Below are 20,438 nucleotides of genomic sequence, written 5' to 3'. Positions count from 1 at the left end.
CAACCTGTTCCTAGAGTACTAAAAGTTACTCCTTGAGATTCTGTTTCATAGTGTCTGGAAAGGCTGCACAGATCAATCTCCCTTCCCTTCATTCGGTTTCTTCAGAATAAAAAGCAGTATAGAGATGGGTTAGTAGTGTTTAGACATCCTTATCTAACTCACAGCACAGCCTGAATTATGCTTCCTATGAGTAATGGAGTTCAAGACAGGAGTGTATTTTGAAGGAAAAAGGAACAAAATACTGGGATTTTCCTCTACTGGGCAGCTGCAAAGTTCTATTAGTTTACCAAGTGGTCATCCCTTTCTTATAGAAAAGAAGTATGGCTTTCAAATGTCTTTAAACAATGATACTAACTTGAGGCTGAGTTTCACAAAAGTGTCAGGGTTTTTCTCAAGTCACAGGTCTGGGAATTCATTAACCATATGCATTGGTAGTAGGTACTATGTTACGCTCATAAATGGGGAGAGTCACCACACTCTGACAGAAAAGACTGAGGGATACCACTAGATGTTGCTCGTAAGAAATAGTCCTGCTTTATAATTATTTGTGAAGATTCACAACTCTGAAGGATCAAGAAAGGAGAGATAAAATAAAAAAGATACTTATGAGATTTCAGCCTGAATCTCAAATCCCACAGAAATTATCAAATGTAAAAGTAAAAATTGGTATACATATTCAACATACACTTGGACCATCTCTAATTCCTAATATGAATTTCCATCTTTTCACATGGTTACTGAATCTTCCATATATCTGAATATACCCTTTCTTCCAGAGGATTTAAAAAAAAAACTTTTCTTATCTTTTGTCACCTATTCAAATCTTTCACTTTCTTCTGATTGGCCATCAGGCACATAACATAACATAACATTTGGCCTCATCTCAACCCAAACAGGATGTCCTCTTGTTCATCCAGTACCCCAACAAACACCTTATAACAGTAGAGTCAAACTCAAGTAGAAATATAGACCACTAAATCATATATAAGGACCTCTGTCTGACATATATTGACTTCATTTTAAAATGTAATATTATCTATGTTTTATTGTATTTTTATTTATTTTGTTAAATATTTCCCAATTATAGTTTAATCTGGTTTGAGCATACTCAGGAGTGTTGTGGGCCATCTGTTTGACATCCCTGCTTTACAAAATCAGTCACTATCCACTGCTGGTTTGCTTCGTCTTCTTAGTAGAACTGTTACTAGTGCTCATCCCTGCAATGGGCTTGGTTACAAGGAGACATCTTGGCCCCAAATTATACTGGTGAGATAATACTACCTACCAGTCATATCATTTCTCTTAATGTCAGTAAGATAGAGAAGGAGGCAAGAGCTAACCTCTCTGTTTTCCTGAGTAGGTAAAGTGACTTATCTGCAAATCCTTGACCAGGTCTCCAGGTTTCCTGATTCTCAATCCAGACTCCCTCCACAGAATTATACATGTGCCATTTGAGTCTAGCAATGCCATATGAAAACAATACTTCCTTTCTACATGATTTCTGCCACTGTGTTTAATAAGCATTGTACATTATAGGTCTTAAGCTCTGTTACATCGAAACTAATTCATAGTGGTTCTAATTTTGGACATCATAGCATGTCTTTAAAAAAAAAAGGATAGAGAATTAAGTCAAATTTATAAAAATACAAGTCATTCCCCAATTGATAAATGGTCAAAGGATATGAACAGGCAGTTCTCAAGTGAAGAAATTAAAGCCATCTATAGTCATATGAAAAAATGCTCTAAATCACTATTGAGTAGAGAAATGCAAATCAAAACAACTCTGAGGTACCACATCACACCTATCAGATTGGCCAACATGACAAAATAGGAAAATGGTAAATGTTGGAGAAGGTGTGGGAAAACTGGAACACTAATGCATTGTTGGTGGAGTTGTGAAATGATCCAACCATTCTGGAGAGCAATTTGGAATTATGCCCAAAGGGCTATAAACATGCACATATCTTTTGACCCAGCAATAGCACTTCTAGGGCTATATCCCAAAGAGATCATACAAATGGGAAAAGGACCCACACGTACAAAAATATTTATAGCAGTTCTTTTTGTGGTGGCAAAGAATAGGAAATTGAGGGAATGCCCATCAATTGGGGAATGGCTAAACAAGTTGTGGTATATGAAAGTAATGGAATACTATTGTGCTATAAGAAATGATGAACAGGCAGACTTCAGAAAAACCTGGAAAGACTTGCAAGGACTGATGCTGAGTGAATGTCGTACACAGTAACAGCCATATTGTGTGATGACTAACATTGATAGACTTAGCCCTTCTCAGCAATGCAAGGATCTAAGACATCTCCAAAAGTCTCATGATGGAAAATGCTATCCACATCCAAAGAAAGAACTATGGAGTTTGAATGCAGATCGAAGCATACTATTTGCTCTTTTTTTTCTTCTGTTATGTTTTGTTTCCTCTTTCTGATGGTTCCTCCTGTTGGTTCTAATTCTTCCTTACAACATTACTAATGTGAAAATATGTTTAATAGGAATGAATATGTATAGCCTGTACCAGATTACGAGCCGTCTTGGGGAGGGAGGAGGGTAAGGAGAGGGAGAAAAATTTAAAACTCTAAAGCTTATAGAAGTGATTGTTGATAAATCAAAATAAATTAATAAAAAAATCATTAAAAAAAAACAAGAAAGGGCTTCTCCTTAATTCCCTATGCACTATGTAATGTGCACAAATTAATGACATTCTTCTCCAGTTACGCCAGCATTTCTTTTGTCAAAAGAGGTTAAAGAAATAGGTGGCACACTGATATTAACAAAGAAAAGAAACAGTGACTATAAGTGACTTACCCAAGTCTGTAGCAAGCCCTGGGCACAAGCAAGCAAAAAAAAATAAGCAAAGTAGCCCAGAATGGATGCAGGAATTCTGCTTTTCTACAGATTCTTAATACCATCATTCCTAGTAGAATGTCACCAGGGGATAACTACAGACCTACTGAAGAGAGGCCCAAGGAGATAGAACTTGACTTCTTCAGCTTCCAAGCAACAGTAAAGGAAAGAAGAAATGATGAAGGTTTTCACCATAGGCTACCCCTAAGCACTATCATGCCTGTTTTCTGTATATCAGCATGCTCTGGACATTACTGTTACTTCTTCCCTAATAGTACCTACATTTGCATGGATTCTTCTGTAAGGTGTGCTGGAAACTGGTGAGAATCTTAAGAGTATACTAAAGAGTGACTGAGAATCAAGCCAATTGGACTCTCTTCCTGACTTGTTGTATGAGTCAGGGTTGTGACTCAGTTTCCTCTTTTACAAAATGAGTAAAATACTTGCATTCTATAATTTCAAGGGCCAGCTATAAGAAAGCCTTACCAAGTGTACTTAAGAGACATGTTGAGCCCATGGGAAGAAAAACCCACAAACTGAATTTTCTTACCCTCAAGTTGTACTTAGTTTAGTTTTTATTAAGTAAGTCTTTTAAAACCTCGTGGCCTGGGATTTTTCTGTCGTTAAACAAAATCTTACATAAAAATAACTTCTATCTTCTACAGGAAGGACAGAATAAATATTTGCTCTGCTTCCTTAAACACACTTAGTTAAATAGTATTTACTCAGATCTGTACCTGACAGGAAGAAGATCTGACATTCATAGCTACTTCTAATCCCCAACATATACTTCCTGATTTAACTAGTTTTTCAAGAAACTGTGTTGCTGGTAGCGCAAGCTATACCTCTTCGGGGTGACTAATATTTATTAATTATTAAAATTATAAAAGCTTTCTTCAAGCTTTACAACCACTAGATACTATAACATTTACTTACTTTTACATCATATTACACAGACATCACAGGAATACTTTAAGAGAATTCATCATTGTTAGGTATTCCCTCCAGAGTACTTATCATGACTTATGCATGCCTTTTCTTCCTATGTAATTCTTTTCCATATCTTTCCATAAATCATCCATACAGGCATTCCCCAAAATATTAGAGAACTTCCTCTCAGTCCTTTAACATGTTGAGGATACCAGCGCAACATTCAGGAAGTCCATATGTTATCCCTCATTCTCACTATGTAACTGGCCCACCACATTCCAGTCAAACATGTCAGAATGACAATACTGATGTGGTTTAGTTCCTCCAGTAATGTATCACCTTATTGGCTATTTGACCAAGTTCTCATATTTAAAGCACCAACAGTTAAAAGCCTTGAAGACAATCAATCTATAAACTGTAGAATTCTTAGGACATTCTATTTTCTACTACCCCACTACCATTATTGCAAAAAGCCACACAGGGCTGAGGGCTTTTTCAAAGTTTGTTTTTCCTTGATTCATGGCCAAAGAATTCACTACCTACAGGCCAAACTTCTAGAGAAGTGTCTTTTCCATTTTAGCTTGACTAGCCTGAACCCAGAACCACTCTAATTTGGTGAAAACTGCCAGGGATTATGTTCTGTTGGCATAAACTTTGATAACCTAGGTTTCATCACACAGTGATAAAGTAGCAAAGAAAAACTTTGTGATAGATCACAACCAGCCCGATTTCATCTGATTATACTAATAAGAATACCTAAAATAACTCTATTTTATATGGAACGTAGCCATTTACAAAACACTTTCTGTAAATAAACTCATTTGAACTTAATAATAACCTTGTGAAATAGCTATTTTAGGTACTATTAGCTCATTTTACACAAGAGGAAATTAGCCACAAAGGAGTTCAGTGAAATACCTAAGGTTCCACAACTAATAAGTGGAAGAACTAGGATTCACACCCATGATCTTGAAACTTCAATGCTCTTTCCACTAACCTACAGTTTCCTCATGTAACCTTGGACTCAGAGGTCCTGGGAGGCTCAAATGAGATCATGGATGTAAAGCATCTTGTGAACCTTAATATGCTATAGAAATTCCAGTTATTATTATTAATGTTATTATCAGCCTCCAGTCTGGTGATGACTTCAGTCCCTAGGCCTCCTACTGCACTCCTGCTGAGCTCAATCTATGTCTACAGAGCACAATAAGGGGGAGTTCTGGTAAATATTTAACAGCCAGATTGAAAGGAGAAGCAGAATTTATGAACAGTACTCTAAAGTTTAATCTACATTATTAACACTTTAAGTCTAGACAATCCACAAAACAATAAATTAGACATTAAATGGTAGTGACTATCAATTTCTGAAGTATAAGTACTTACATTAAAAATTTCACCTCTTATGAGCCTGTTAAAGCTGGCTCCAAAGCACACCCCTATTTGTACTGTTCCTCTCGCTTTTAATATCTGTACTTTACACTTATACCTAAGTCATTTCTGTTCTCTGTAACCTCCTAGAGAGCAGAAACCTTGTCTATGTAATTGTACTTGATAACAGCACTTCCATAAAATTATTCCCTTAATAAAAACTTAAAAAAAATTTTTTTAATCAGCAAAAATTTACCTTCTTCACTCCCACTTCAATTCCCTCCCCCATAATTAAGAATGAAAGAAAAACAAAGCCCCTGTTATAAACATGTATATTCAAGCAAAACAAGTTTCTACATTGGCCAAGTCCAAAATAATATATGCCTCATTCTACACTAAGAACCCTTCACTTGTATCAAGAGATGGGTAGCATGTTTTATCCTTAGTCCTCTGGAATTGTGGTTGGTCAACATGCTGATCAGAGTTCCTAAGTCTTTCAAAGTTGTTTGTCTTTACTACAATGTTACTATCGTATAAATTGTTCTCCTGATTCTGTTCACTTCACTCTGCATCATATAAATCTTCCCAGGCTTTTCTTTTTCTCATCACACAATGGAATTCCATCGCATTTATACACTATAACTTGTTCTAACCATTCCTCAATTTATGGGCACCCTCTCAGATTCTCATTCTTTGCCTCCTCAAAAAGAGCTATACATATTCTTGTATATCAGAGTTTGTTTTGCTTAATACTAATCTCTCCCTTAACTCCTCTCTAATTCTCTCTCATTAATTCCCCCTTCTCCCCTTTCCCTCCTATTTCCATGCTAAGTGAGATGTATGTTGCTGTGTGTTTCCTTCCCTCCTTTGACTAGTGCAGATGAGGATGAATTCAAGTGTCAGCTGCTCCCAAACGGGATCCCTCCTTCTTGTTTGTATAGATATCTACTATATGAGTGTAAGTTTCCCTAACTTTCTTTTCCCTTTCTGTTCCCATCTCCAATGTATTCCTCTTCCTCTCTCTGTCCTTTCTTCTCTTAAGATCATGAAGACACAACAGAACCATTTCCAATTGTTGTTGTTGTTCAGTCATTTTCAGTCATATGCTATTCTTCATGACTCCATTTGGCGTTTTTTAGCAAAGATATAGGAGTGGTTTGCCATTTCCTTCTGTAGCTCATTTTACAGATGAGAAAACTGAGGCAAACAGAGTTAAGTGACTTACCCAGAGTCACAATTAGTAAATGTCTTCCTGATGCCAGGCCTGGCACCCTATCCACTGCACCACCTAGCTGCCCCTTTGTCTAATTAAACTCCCTCTACAACCCCAGATAATGACAGGGTTCAATGGGAAAGTATGTATCATCTTCCCATATTAGACTATAAATAGTCTTATGTTTTTTAGTTCTTTATCTATGTTCATTTATGTTTGCCTATTTATGTTTCTCTTAACTCCTGTGTTTGAAGTTTCTACACAGCTCTGGTCTTATCAAGAATAGTTGGAAGTCCTCTAATTCATTTTTTTGTCCCCTTGTAAGATTATACTCAGTTTTGCTAGATAAGTTATTCTTGGTTATAAACCTAAATCTCCTCTGCCTTTCAGAATATGATATTCCCAGCTCTTTAATTCTCCATAGTAATGGTTTAAAAAAATGTGTGATCCTGACTATGGCTCTTCTATACTTGGAATTTTTTCTTTCTGCCTACTTGTAGTACTTTTTCTTTGACCTGCAAGCTTTGGACTTTTGGCTCTGATGTTTCTGGAAGTTCTCATTTGGGGGTTTCTTTCAGGACTTTACAAATGGATTCTTTCTATTTCTACTTTGCCCTCTGGTTCCAAGAGATCTAAGTTTTAAAATTTCTTAAAATATGATGGCTAAGCTCTTTTTTTGGTCTTGGCTTTCAGGCAGTCCAATGATTCTTACATTTTTTTCTCCTTGTTCTATGTTCCAGGTTAGTTGTTGCTGCAAAGAGATAGCTTACATTTTCCTCTATTTTTTTCAGTTTTTTTACTTTGTTTTTAACATTCTTTGTGGTCTCATGGAGTCATTGGCCTATAGGGTGTGTTAGGCAAGGTTGTGTCCTTCTTATACCAAGAAGTTAATTCCCTTTCCAATTCTTTCTTCCATAATTCTCATTTCTTTTCATATTTTTTCCTCTAGTCTTCTCAATTCATTGGCAAAAAAATTTCTAACTCTTATTTCATCTCTTCCAGGACTTCTAGTTGAATCTATGCCCAAACTGTGTTTTTCTTTGAGGCTTTGCTTGTAGATCTTTCGGAGTCATTCTCTTCTTCTGAGTTCATGTCTGTGGTATCTCTGTCAACACAATAGCTATTTATGGTGGGATCCTTTTTTTTTTTAATTTGTTCATTCTTCCAGCCTACTTCCTGACTTCATACTTGATGTTAAAGTCGGATTCTACACACTTCTGGGAAGAAGTTCTGGACTGGTCCTGTTGCTCTTTTCTTGGGGTATTAAGTGTTGTGTTGTTCTAGGATCTTAGGGACAGCACAAGGTGGGGATCTGGAAGCATTCAGTGCTCCCAAAATGGTCTAATCTAGTATAAAATCTCATTGCTACCCCTCAGCCTAAGCTCTGCAAGTTCCTGATCTGGGTTTGGATCTAAGCAACATTAGGTTGGCTGATAGATGCAGTCACTACCAGTCAGCTGGAAAACTCTGCTAGTTCAAAGTGATGGAACCACAAGCTCTCCTCTTCGGTCTAGGATTCCTGTCCTGGTTATTCCTCTGAAGGCTTCAGACTGAGCTCTGCTCCTGGGATCTGAGCTACACCACTACTGCTTGCTTCTGACCCCGCTTGTCTTCAGTACATAGCCCAGAACATGCAGAGAGTGGGTGGAAAGGATGAGGAATGCAGATCCCTCCTCAGTCTGTCCTATATCTATGACCCCAAACTGGAAACTAGGTGACAAAGCTGCCAGTTGGCATCTGTCCCCACTGAAGTACCCTACTTTGAATCTGTACATCCATTTGTCTTGGTGCACAGTGTCTGCAGACCTCTGTCTGTCTCCCTAAGCCAACCAGGGCTGAAAAAATGACTGACTCGTGATATTTTGTTGGATTTCCCCATCACAATTTGGTCCGGTGTATTTTCTAGATCTTTTGAGAGAAATGGGATGGGAGGAGTTAGCTCACGGCACCGTTTCCTACTATTCCTCTCTCTTGGTGGTTCTACCACCATCAAAAACTTTATGATAATTTTTTTTTGTTTTTTGTTTTTTGTGACTTGCCCAGCGTCACACAGCTAGTAAGCGTTCTGTGTCTGAGGCCGCATTTGAACTCAGGTCCTCCTCACTCCAGGGCCGGTGCTCTATCCACTGTGCCACCTAGCTGCCCCAATACCCTGAATTAAAAATATGAATTCAAGGGTACTCCTTCCAAATGAAAGAGCTACAAGGCTCATTAAAATTGGTTTCAAATGAATGTTTTCTTAAAAGTTACTTCTTAACAAGTACAACTGGTATCATGACATCAGCAGGAGGTTTTGCTGGAATCTCTCATGCAGCAGTTCACTGAAGGCTACTGGCAAGGAATCCAACTTCACTGAAGAAAAAGTATATCGTCTGCATTTGTAAAATATCTGGGTCTCTTATTCCAAAAGCATTTCAGAGGTCTTGTGGTATGATTGGAAGACCTCCAATAGCTAAGCAAGCAAAAGATATGAACAAATAGATCACAACCTGATTAAATTAACTTACAGATTTAGTGTTATGCTAATCAAACTACCAAGGGGTCATTTTAAAGAACTAGGAATGAAGGGAAAATAACACTTAGAGACTTCAAGCTACATAGTAATCATTAAAACTATCTGATCATCATTTAAATTAGAAAAGCTGATCAGCTGAATAGATTACTTAAGCAAGCATCAGAAACAACTGAACTCAGTAGGATATCTGATAAACTGAAGAATATAAACTATTTCCAGGAAGACTTACTTTAGTCAACAAGTACTGCTAGGAAAACTGTAAAGAAGTTCAGCAAAATAAATATAAATAGAAAGACAGACAGATAAACAAATAAGTAGGTTTGTATTCACATCTTTGGATATGTAAACTAATCATAAAAGGTCACATCATAAAAAAATTAAAAGAAACGGGAAGTAACTTTCACAGCTGTTAAAAGGGGGAGAATTTTTTTAATTGGAGAATTCTTAACCAAAGAGGGGATAGTGGTTATTATAAAAAATAAAATAAAATAGACACTTTTGATTTAATAACATTTTAAAAGCTTTTGTACAAACAAAATCAATGTAGCCAGGATAAGAAGATAAACTATCAAAATTGCATCAAACACTGCATCAAATAAGTCTCAAATTGAAGATATGTAGAGAATATAATGATATATATAACATATACATAATATTTATATATACACGTAATATATACCTAATATATAAGTGGTCAAAAGATATGAAAAACAAAAGAATTTTGAAATGAAGAATGTAAAAAGGAGAATAGCAAACTATTAATAACCATGTGAAAGCTTACTCTAAATCATTAATAGAAAAGCAAATTAAAAATTAAAACAACTCTGAGGTTCCACTTCAAACCTATCAGATTGGCAAAAGATGGAAATAGTTCATACTGAAAGGGATTGCAGGAAGATAGGTACACTAACATATTGTTATAGAGATGTACGTTAACCCAATCATTTTGGAAAACAAATTGAAATTATGCAAGAAAATTTACTAAGCTATTCGTATGCCCTTTGAACCAACGATTTCACTTTAAACATACCCCCAATGATGTCAGACAACAAGAAAGATCCTTCATATGCCAAAATATTCATGGCAGTACTTTTTGTGATTTAAAAAAAAGTGGGTCCCCATGAACTGGGGAATGGCTGAACAAACTGTGGCATATGAATTAATGGAACACTATTGTACTGTAAGAAACAACAAATATGAGGAATTCAGAGAAATATGGGAAGATCTGTATGAACTGATAGAACCAAAGAAAAAAGACACACAATCACCACAATAAGGAAAATGAAAAGAACAACAAAGCAAAGTCAAATACTGGGTAATTATAATAACCAAGCTTGACCTTAGTTGGGGGTAGAAGAAGAGGCTATGGATGTGGACATATTGCAGATGTGGTCAGATCAAACAATTTTTCTTTGTTGTAAGGGAATGTTCGGTATGAGGGTGGGAGTGGTATATTTAGAGAAGACTGTGATATAAAAACAAAATACATCAACAAAAATTTAAAAATAAATGCATACAAGTATAATAGAATACAGCATACTGATTTAGAGTCAGGAGACTTGGGCTTGAGTACTTCTTCTAATAACATATATTAACACGTACATGCGACCATGAGCAAATAACTCCCCCTCTCTGAGTTTCATTCTCCTCATCTATAAAAAGAAATGCTTATACTACACCTCACAAGAGTATTGTAAGGAAAGGGTCTATAACCTATAAGCGCAACACAAAAGTGAGTTATTTTCAAAAACCTACTGCCCAACAATGTGACCATTGGACTAAACCTGTCAAGGTCCAAAAAGAAGATACCTTCAGACCTTAGCCCAAGGCTATAGAACAGAAAAAAATCAAGATTATAATGCACGTGATTCAAATAACTCAAAGAAATTTAAAAGAAGCACAGAGTTGAATTTAATAACTTACTAGATATATTCTTAAAAAGCTGTCTGTAAACCTTGTGTTTCACACTCATACCAAAAAAAACCCCAAAACTAAAAATATGTTTTTATAGCAAAAAAGTTAACAGCAAGTTATAAAAATTCCACATAAGACATGCTAGTTGTTGAAAAGCCAGAAATGGTGCCTGCTAGAAAAATGTAGTTCTCTCTTTACCCTAGTTATTTCAATAAAGTTATTATTTCTCCCCCACCTCAGTTGTCTTAATAAAGGGTTAAATAACCTTATTTATCTTCTAAGTTTCTCCCACCTGGAGGCCCTGGGGATATTTCTAGTTTTGGTGCCAGGCAAAGCTGCTTCAGCTGTTTGTGGCATACTTCTTAGGAATCAAGTTTCTTAACATTTTTTTAAAGCAAAAATATCCCTGTAACACGGCAGTTAGCCCCAAGGCTGGACTCTCCATTCTGTCTTTTACTATTCCCACCCTAATGTGAACTACAATTGCACTTAAGCAAAGCCATGTATTCTAGACTATGTTTTAATAGCTATTTTTAGCCCAGCCCTGGGTCATACCAGGCCAGAGGCTGAGGCCAAGATGGCGACAGCCACTGACAGAGAAGCAGAAACAGGTGCAAGGTACTATGAACTAAGAAAAACTCAAAATGTCAGAAACATGCATTTCAGATAAAGCACAGCAAATTCAGTCTTTATTTGTTCCATTAAAATCACAGAATCTTGGAATTGAAACAGACTTCATATGTCATCAACCCCGGCCTTAATCACAAGTCCTGTTTATAAAAACCCCTAAAAAGCAGTCAGATATTACTTGAAGGTCTCTAAGATCAGGGAGCTCATCATTCCTCAAGGCAACCCATTTCATTTTCAGATGCTCTAACTTCCTTAAAGAAGCTTTTTCCTCAGGTTACACTGAAATCTTCTTCCTTCAATCCACTGATCTCAATTCTATCCTCTAGAGTCAACAGAACAAACTGAATTTCTCTTCTACAAAACAACTCTTCAAAAACTTAAAAGCAAGTTTCATCACATCTCCCTTAAAAGTGCTTCTTGTCCCAGGTTACCAGCCCCTAATTAGAGTATGGTACAGTTTCAAGTCTCTTCAGTCTCTGGGTCTCCTTCCTGTGGATACACTCCAGCTTATTAATATGTTTTCTAAAATGCTGCACCCAGAGCTGGATACAACACTCTATATATGACTAAGGCATGGTACAGTGGAACTACCTCCCTCATTCTGGATAGTTTAATAAAAATCTATATGAAGTTTAAGGAGTCCACACTTTGGGTCATTTGCTCAGCAGGAGCTTTTGATTTGCCCTGGATGTAAAAATACTTAAGTATACCTCTGCTACAGAGGTCTGCTATCATCCCAACATCATAGATATACAAATTCTAATTATTTGCTTTGGTCATTAGCTGGTTTTCAGTAAGCCATATAATATTCCAGGTCTTTGCTCTTGGCACACCCTAGAGCAGAGGTTCTTAACTTGGGGTCTTTAGGCTTGTGTTTTCTTTTTTAATATTCTGGTAACTGCATTTCAATAGAATTAGTTTCCTTTGCAATCCTATGTATTTAAGCTAAAGTCTTTCCCAGATGAGTCCAGAGGAGAAAGTGGAGATGGTGACTTTGCACAGCCCTCCCTCACAAATCCAATTCACTTGCAAGTCATGGCATCACTTTCCTGACGTCATGATCCTCTTTACAACAGCCTGTAAGTAGCATGAGTTGCCCCACTGGGGACCCACCTGCCCAGTTCCAGTTGGGCAACACAGCTCCTTCCTTTTCTCCTCTCTTTTCTTTCCTCTCCTCTCCTCTCCTCTCCTCCTTCCTCTCCCTTTGTCCATATAGGGTATCATACCCTTACCTGCGGGTTTGCTGCCCAAAGGGATGTAAATTCTGATTGCTGAAACCTTGAAAGATATCTTGGGGTTTACAGGCTAGATTTCTTTCTTAAGGACCATGCCTTAAATCCAAATCATTCTGGCTCTCATTGATTGGCCAACAATAGGTCCCCGCCCAAGCCCATGGGGTCACTGTGCTTGGGCCTGATTGCTCAGAGTGAATGTAAATGGCAATTGTTTCTGTTTTGGCCAGAAATCATTTTTTTTTTGGACTAGGTAAAAGAGGGCTTTCTTTGCCTCATTTCTTACCTAGCCTTAATCTCTAAATGGGCTTTGCCTCAGACAAACTGAAACCTAGGAAAGACCTCAGCTTAAAAATGCCCAAGTCTCCCACTGCATCCAGGGCCATCTCCAGTTGTCCTGATCTATATCTTGCCACTGGACCCAGTGGGCTCCAGAGGTAAAAGTGAGGCTGGTGACTTTGCACAGCACTGCCTCACTTAAATCCAATTCACTTGCAAGTCATGGCATCACCTTCCTGATGTCATGGTCCTCTTCGAGAATGAAGGACAAACAACAACAACAACATATTTAACATATGCATTTAGAAACATTATTCTGATAAGGTTTCTATAGGTTCCTACGACTGCCAACGGGGTCCACAACACAAAGAAGGTTAAGAACCCCTGAATACGAGTATTGAGGCAGGGATGAATACTCTGTAATATTTTGTGTGAAATTCTCCCAGAGATACTGAGTATCCAGAGATGGGCAATAATAAATCTGTACTCAAGTAGTAGAGAGTGCTTCAGAAGATTAATTACCCATGAATTGATTTACAAGGCCCCAAGTACATAATCTTCCAGTGTGGCAGACACATGCTATTTGTTTCAGCTCCTTTAGGCCCCTTTCAGAGATGATAAGTCATAACTGTCATATTTCAAGTGTCATCTAGCCCCCATTTCCCCTTGAGAGGCACTGTACAAGTCCAACCCAGGAGATGGCATAAAGCCACTGCCAGGATTTTTCCATCTGAACCTACTTTGAGGTATAAAAACCTCTTTAAAATTCTTTTTAAAACAAACAAAAAAAACCTCTTCTCAAGGGGACTTTAGGCTGCCTTAGTAATGAGGCAGTGTCCTGAATGCAACGTGATATCCTAAGTGCCTGAAACATACCTTAGAATGCAGAAAACTGAGGCTAAAGACCACTTCAAGACTAGTGGGAATGAATCCTGGGGCTACTGATTTCTGTTTGATCCTCTCTGTGAATCCTTCTTAATAAGCATATCTAGTTTTCTAAGTCTCTTATTATTTAAATCATTTCCAGCATCTTGTGAGTCAAATTTGAGCACTGATCAGCTGTTCCATCAGGTTAACACATGTAGCTTAATATAACAGTAATGTTTCTGGTGAAACATGAAAAAACTGGTTCATTTATAAATAAACTGGCCAAGTGTAGAGAAAAGCTTTTTTTTAGCAACTAAAAAAATATTTAAGTTAATGTGAAAAAAAAAACCCTATTTCAACTGTTCTTTTAAATTCCATGAATTTCTTCCTGGTCATCTTATTTCTCATCCATCAACATGCATGTATTAAGTACCTACTAAGTACCAGGAACTATGTCAAGCATTGGGGAACTAAAGACAAAACTGAAATAGTTCCTGCCCTAAATGAGTTTGTTTTAATATTTGTCCAGTAAAAGTAAATTTTTTTTAAAAATGTTAATTCAATTTCTTTGTAACTCATAAAGAACTTTTAAAACTAATTTTATTGTTGTAAAGCCTTGAGTGAAACTTTTCTCTGAACTTGGGGTAAGGCTCAGCTGGCCAGTCTGAAGACAGGCCAAATTCTGCAGATGGACCTTGTTGAATATATTCTACCACTGAGTAACAGCAGGAATCCAACAAAGTTGTATTTATATTACTAAGTTACACTTGAGTCCAACCTTTTCTACTTCCCAGCCTCCAGAAAATTGATCCAATGAACAAGTTCTCAGCAGTTCCACAGAAAAAGCAGTTCCAATTTCCACTCTTCAGTTCTCCTTCACTTAACCAGCTCTGCAGTCACCAATTTCTTTAACCAAACATAACATATCGGGTTACTGGCAAAAAGTGGTAGTAGCAAAGCTGAACCAGATGGTTCAGGGTCCTATTTTTAAACTGCATAGAAGTTAGGCAGAACACAATCCCAGAAGGCCATTGACGTTAAATAATGTAAGAAATGAGAGCAGAGGTTATATACTCCACTCAGGCACTAATGTATAGTATGGGTTTTCTAACTTTTCTTTTTATTTAACCTGTAATTAATTGACAATCTGGTTAAAGCACTATTCTAATATAAACAATCACAGAATCTTAAACTGAGAAGGATCTTCAGAGTTCTAGTCTAAACTTCTATACAAAGAAGAACATTCCTCTACGGAAAAAGAATGCTGGATTCAGAGTCAGAGGTCTTAAATCTAATTATCAGTTCTGCCATTTACTACCCGGGTGATGTTGGACAAATTGATGACCTTTCAGGTCTCGTTCAGTTCTAAGTCCTATGATCCCTGACAAATGTTCATCTTGCTTCTACTTTAATTCTCCAGTAACAGGGAAATCATGAGTGTTTGAGGCAATTAGGAGTCAGTGCAGTAGAATGGAAAGAACATAAGATCCACTTCCAGGTCACGTGAACAATAAGATGAAGAGGACTAGATATTTTCTCCAACCCTCAAGACCTCTCAAACCTCTCCAAAACAGAAATTATGTACCAAAGATAAAGCAACTTCAGCTGTCTCCACAGCTAACCCTTATAACTTTAAATGTGAATGGATTAAACAATCCAATAAAGTGAAAAAGAGTGGTATAATGGATAAGAAAACAAACCCTACAACCTATTACTTACAGGAAACACATTTGAAAAACAAAGACATACAAAAAATAAAACTGAGGGGATGGAAAAAAATTATTATACATCATGTGAATCCAAAAGAGCATGAGTTGCCATCATGCTATTTGACAAAGCAAAAACAAACATTCAAAATATAAAAAGCAGTAAACAAGGTCATTATATTACGCGGAAAGGAACCATAGACAACAAACCAATATGAACAATAAACTTATATACTCTAAATACTTTTGAATCCACATTCATAAAGGAAACATTATCTGAGCTTCTAGACAGTTACACAGTAGTTGACAGGAGACTTCAATATCTCTCTATCAGTTTCAGATAAGTCTAACAGAAAAATAAACAAAAGAACAACTATGGAACTGCACAAATTTCTGTAGAAACTAGAGTTAAAAGACTTATAGTACATTCTAAATGGGATAGCCAAAAAATACAAATATTTCTTGGCACCACATGGGACTTTTACAAAAATGGACTATGTAATGTGCCATGTACATGGCAGAGATATTAAAAAAAAAAGTAAAAAAGGCAGAAATAGTTAATATATCCTTTATAGACCATCACGCAATAAAAATAGAAATTGATTAAGGGACCACAAACAAAACATACAGACCCAAAGGGAAACTTAACAATGGAATCTTAAATAATGAGTGAGACACAGAATAAATCATAGAAACAATGATAATTTAAAAGAAAATAACAATGATAAAGCAACATACAAAAATTTCTGGGATACAGTTAAAGCAGTCCTCAGGGAGAAAATCATATTCTTACAAACATACACTAACAAAATAGAAAAAGAGAGGATTAATGAACCAAATATGCAAAAATTAAGTGCAAAAGAAGAAATACTAAACATTGGAAGGAAAACAGATAAATTAGAAATAAAAAAAATTCCCACAGAAACAATGAATAAAACTAAAAGCTGATTCTTTGAAAAGACTATTAAGATTGATAAATTCTTAACCAATCTGATGAAAAAAAAGGGAGGAGAAAATCAAATCAATCAAATAGCAGATGAACAAGGTGAAATCACAGTAAAACCAGAAGAAATAAAAAGAATAATAAGAACATACAATGCACAGTTATATGCTAACAAAACTGAGAACACTGCATTAAGATGTATGTATATATCTTCATCAAAGTCACCAATCAAAATAGTGAATAACACAGTACTAAATCCAGAGCCCTGTGACAAACCACTAAAGACTTTCTAAGTCTTATGTTTCATTATACACATTTCAACTGGCTAAGCATAAACCAAACTTCCCTAGCATCCAGCCTAGACAATTAAATATTTCAGCTTCATGTATAATGAAATCATGGGAATACTTCACTGAAACAAAAAAGTTTTTCTGAAAAAAATTTAAATCACTTTACCTGCACCTAATCTGGGGAAATTAGAAACTGATCCTTTGACTTGATAAGGATGACAAAATCCCTTCATTTATTAATTTTTAATTAATTTATTAATTTTCCTGAAATACCTTGTTTCTGGGTGCTACTTTTATCTGGCTTTAGAGCAAATTAAGATGGGGGAACAAAAAAGGCACTGACATTCCCATGTCCATTTTCAATATGCCTGATTTCCAAGATAAAATTATATAGGTCTTGGAAATATGTAACTGTGAGAAATCTGAGAATACTTAATTAGGCAATAAGTATAGTACATTGGAAAGATTACTGGACTCCCAGGAGTCAGAAGGCCTAGATTAAAGTCTCAGATTTGACAACTATTAGCTTTGTGACCTGGGGCATGTCACCTCATTTCTGTGGGCCTCAATTTCATCACTAATAAAATGAAAGTTTGACTAAATAATTTCTGAAGTCCCTCTGAGTTCTAAAATTTTGTGAAATTCGTTCATTACTCTGACAACTCTGTCATATAGCAAATCTTATACTGAAATTACTTAGAATAAAAGGTACCTGCAATATAGTGCATGCTACTGGTATCAGAAGGCTCTCCAACTTAAGATCAACTTCAGAAAACAATGAACAAGTCAGACTTTCAAAAATAAAATGTAATATTTTTTGGAGACTGTTAAAGAAATTTCCACACTATTTGAATCGACATGACTTACTTTCAACCATGTAAAGCAAAGCAATCATATATTGTTTCTTGAGTCTGCTGTAATGAAAGACACATCTCAGAGGCTAAATAAAAAGACAATTTTAAAATATATTGCCTAAATGATAATATGTTTCAAAGTAAAACTGTCTGGTTTAAATATGAATACTAAAATAGGTACTTGAAACATATTAACTATAAAAATCATTGTATAGGAAATGGAGTCTGAACAGAAGGAATATATCAGACACTCCATTCTGTCATTATCAGTATACTAGCCTTTGCAAGCCTACCCTAAATAAAGTCTAAATTGAAAACACATTGCCCAGAGGGCCAGCTGGGCTCCATCCCCTCAACATATACTTGGCAAAGTTTATAGTCTTATAGTTTCTCCATTAGCAATTGAGTTGTTTGCTAAAGCTTACTAATATTCTAAATTCTCCATGTTTTGAATTTCACTTCAGTCTCCTGGAGGCAATTCAAACATCATAATTGGCTACTAAATCCCAAACAGATAAAATTCTAAGTAGCTTGAAATATAATGGAGTAAGTAACAGTTTTTTCAATAAGCAAAGTTTAAAAAGTTATTTTAGGGTATTCCTAGGAAGATGCCTCTTTCAAGGAGCTCCAAATCATTCTAGCAGTCACTGGGACCTCAAGCCAAACCAAGTAGCCCTGAAATTCCCCCTAGGGTGATTTGGAACCCGGAGGTGAAGCTAGCAAACTCCTTCCCCCGACACTAACCCAAGGAACCAACCCTGGCATAAAAGGTTGGAGTCTTTCCCCTAAACATTACTGCAAAAGGATATTATAGCTTCAGGGCTGAGATATAAACTGTCTCCATGTCACTGCCATTAAGAGAATGGAGAGGTTAGGTCACCTTCTGATAAACAACCAGTGGTAGTCCCACAAAATAAAAGTTATATTAATTTAGCAAATTGTATATACATTAAGGTGCTCATAATATAATAGAGTATATTAATTCAGAAAATGAGGGCCAAATCTTTGTGACTTTTAAAGCACTATATAAATGTCAAGTATTATTGCTATTATCTCTCCCCATAACATCTTCAGAACCTTTATCATTTCCTTTCTCTATTTCCATGCTCTACATACCTAATTTCTTCCGATAGACTGGTTAAAAATTCTGTAGCCAAAAGCATCACCATCATCTTATCCACAAGACTCATTATTTACTCTCTGCCACAAATTCAAAATTATAAGATATACAGTGGAGGAGCTTAATGTCAGTAGCTCTGGGTTCAAGCACCTCCTGTGTGACTTGGGCAAATCACTTGACCTCTGGATTAGAGGATCATAGATTTAGATCTAGAAGAGCCCTTTAAGGTTATCAAGTTCACCCTCCTCATTTTATAGATGAGGAAACTGTAAAATTCAGAGATATTAAGTGACTAGCCCAGGGTGACGTTGCTACTAAGCATCTGAGACTGGATTTGAACCCAGGTCTTTCTGACTAATGTTCAACACTATCTATTACACCATGCTATTTCTCACTGTACCATGCTACCTCTGTTAGATTGGGATAATAATATTTTGTATCATCTACCTCAGTGCTGTAATTAGGGCCAGATGTGAAAAGTTAACATAAAGTACTATATAATTGTGTAACTATAATTGTAAATTATAAACTGATAGCTTACCAGTCTGTTATTCAATCTACATCATTTTCATCTTTAGCTCACAACAGTGAGAATAAGAAAAAAAAAGATCAAGGTCTTAGTAACTCTAATAACAGGTAAAAAATTAAAGAAGCCTTGCAGCTTCCAGTTTTATTTTATATGATGAGAATTTGGTTGATGTCATCCATTCTCAAAAGTTCACTGTAATTCATCTATACACACATAACATGCAAACCTTTAGGATCTCCCTTATCTCTAAGGCATCTCCAAATTAGTGTTTTCTATTCCAAATCAGTGCCACTTACTCAAAAGAAACACAGGAGACCTGTTCATGTTCACTCCACAATCCTCTTTCAAAGGTAAGCAATATATAGTGGGGGGGGGGGGAAGTACTGAAATTGGGTTCTAGGCATGACTTTATTATTAATTCAGTGTGACTTTAGGCAAGCTACTTTCATTCTCTGGGCCTCAGTTTCCTCATCTGTAATAAACGGTTGGATTGCACAGATAAGATCCCTTCAAGCTCTGACATTGTAGATCTGCCAATCAGCAGTACTTACTGCAGTACAGTACAACTATACTGCTGACCTTTCTAAGGGTCCCTTTCATATATGAATAGTGTTTGTTAAAAAGGATAGGTAAAGAACATTTGTATAAAGAAAACTGGCAAAACTAACTTATAAAGAAACAGTTTCTCAGATAAAATATTGGAGACACAGATTGTTCTGAGGACAGGATAGAAAATGTTCCCTCAGATGAATCATACCGAGAGCCTCATTGAAGGTAGAGCAATAACTGAGGTAGTAACAAAGGCTGTAAGGCACTGTGGTCCATCAGCTCATTTGCCTATGAATTTTTTTAGAGTTTATAAGTCACAAAATTATTAATCAAATACTTTTGGGGTGACTATGGGAAGATTACATAAGGACTACTGGGTTCATTGGTACTATTAGGTAATACGTTGGAGAAAGTGCCAGGCCAGCAGTCAGGAAAACTCACCTTCCTGAGCTCAAATCCTGCCTCAGACACTTACTAGCTGTGTGAGCCTGGGCAAGTCACTTAACCCTGTTTGCCTCGGTTTCCTCATCTGTAAAATAAGCTGGAGAAGGAAATAGCAAACCACTCCAATATCTCTGCCAAGAAAACCCCCAAAATAGGTAATGAAGTGTTTGACATGACTGAAAAACAACACAACAACAAA

The 20,438-nt window shown here is 36.4% G+C and overlaps 1 protein-coding gene across 5 annotated transcripts in view; it reads right to left on the bottom strand.

Annotated features, from left to right (window-relative positions):
- The window catches only part of EXD3 (exonuclease 3'-5' domain containing 3), a 411,990-nt gene that overhangs the window by 335,537 nt on the left and 56,015 nt on the right, over positions 1–20,438 (bottom strand). The gene's annotated exons all lie outside the window — the stretch shown is intronic.

Source organism: Vombatus ursinus, unplaced genomic scaffold (assembly GCF_900497805.2).
Source record: "Vombatus ursinus unplaced genomic scaffold, bare-nosed wombat genome assembly UNPS02000580.1, whole genome shotgun sequence".
In the NCBI taxonomy this organism is placed as follows: Eukaryota; Metazoa; Chordata; class Mammalia; order Diprotodontia; family Vombatidae; genus Vombatus; species Vombatus ursinus.
The sequence above is the reverse complement of the archived record's forward strand: the minus strand, read 5'-3'. Positions and strand labels throughout refer to the sequence as shown.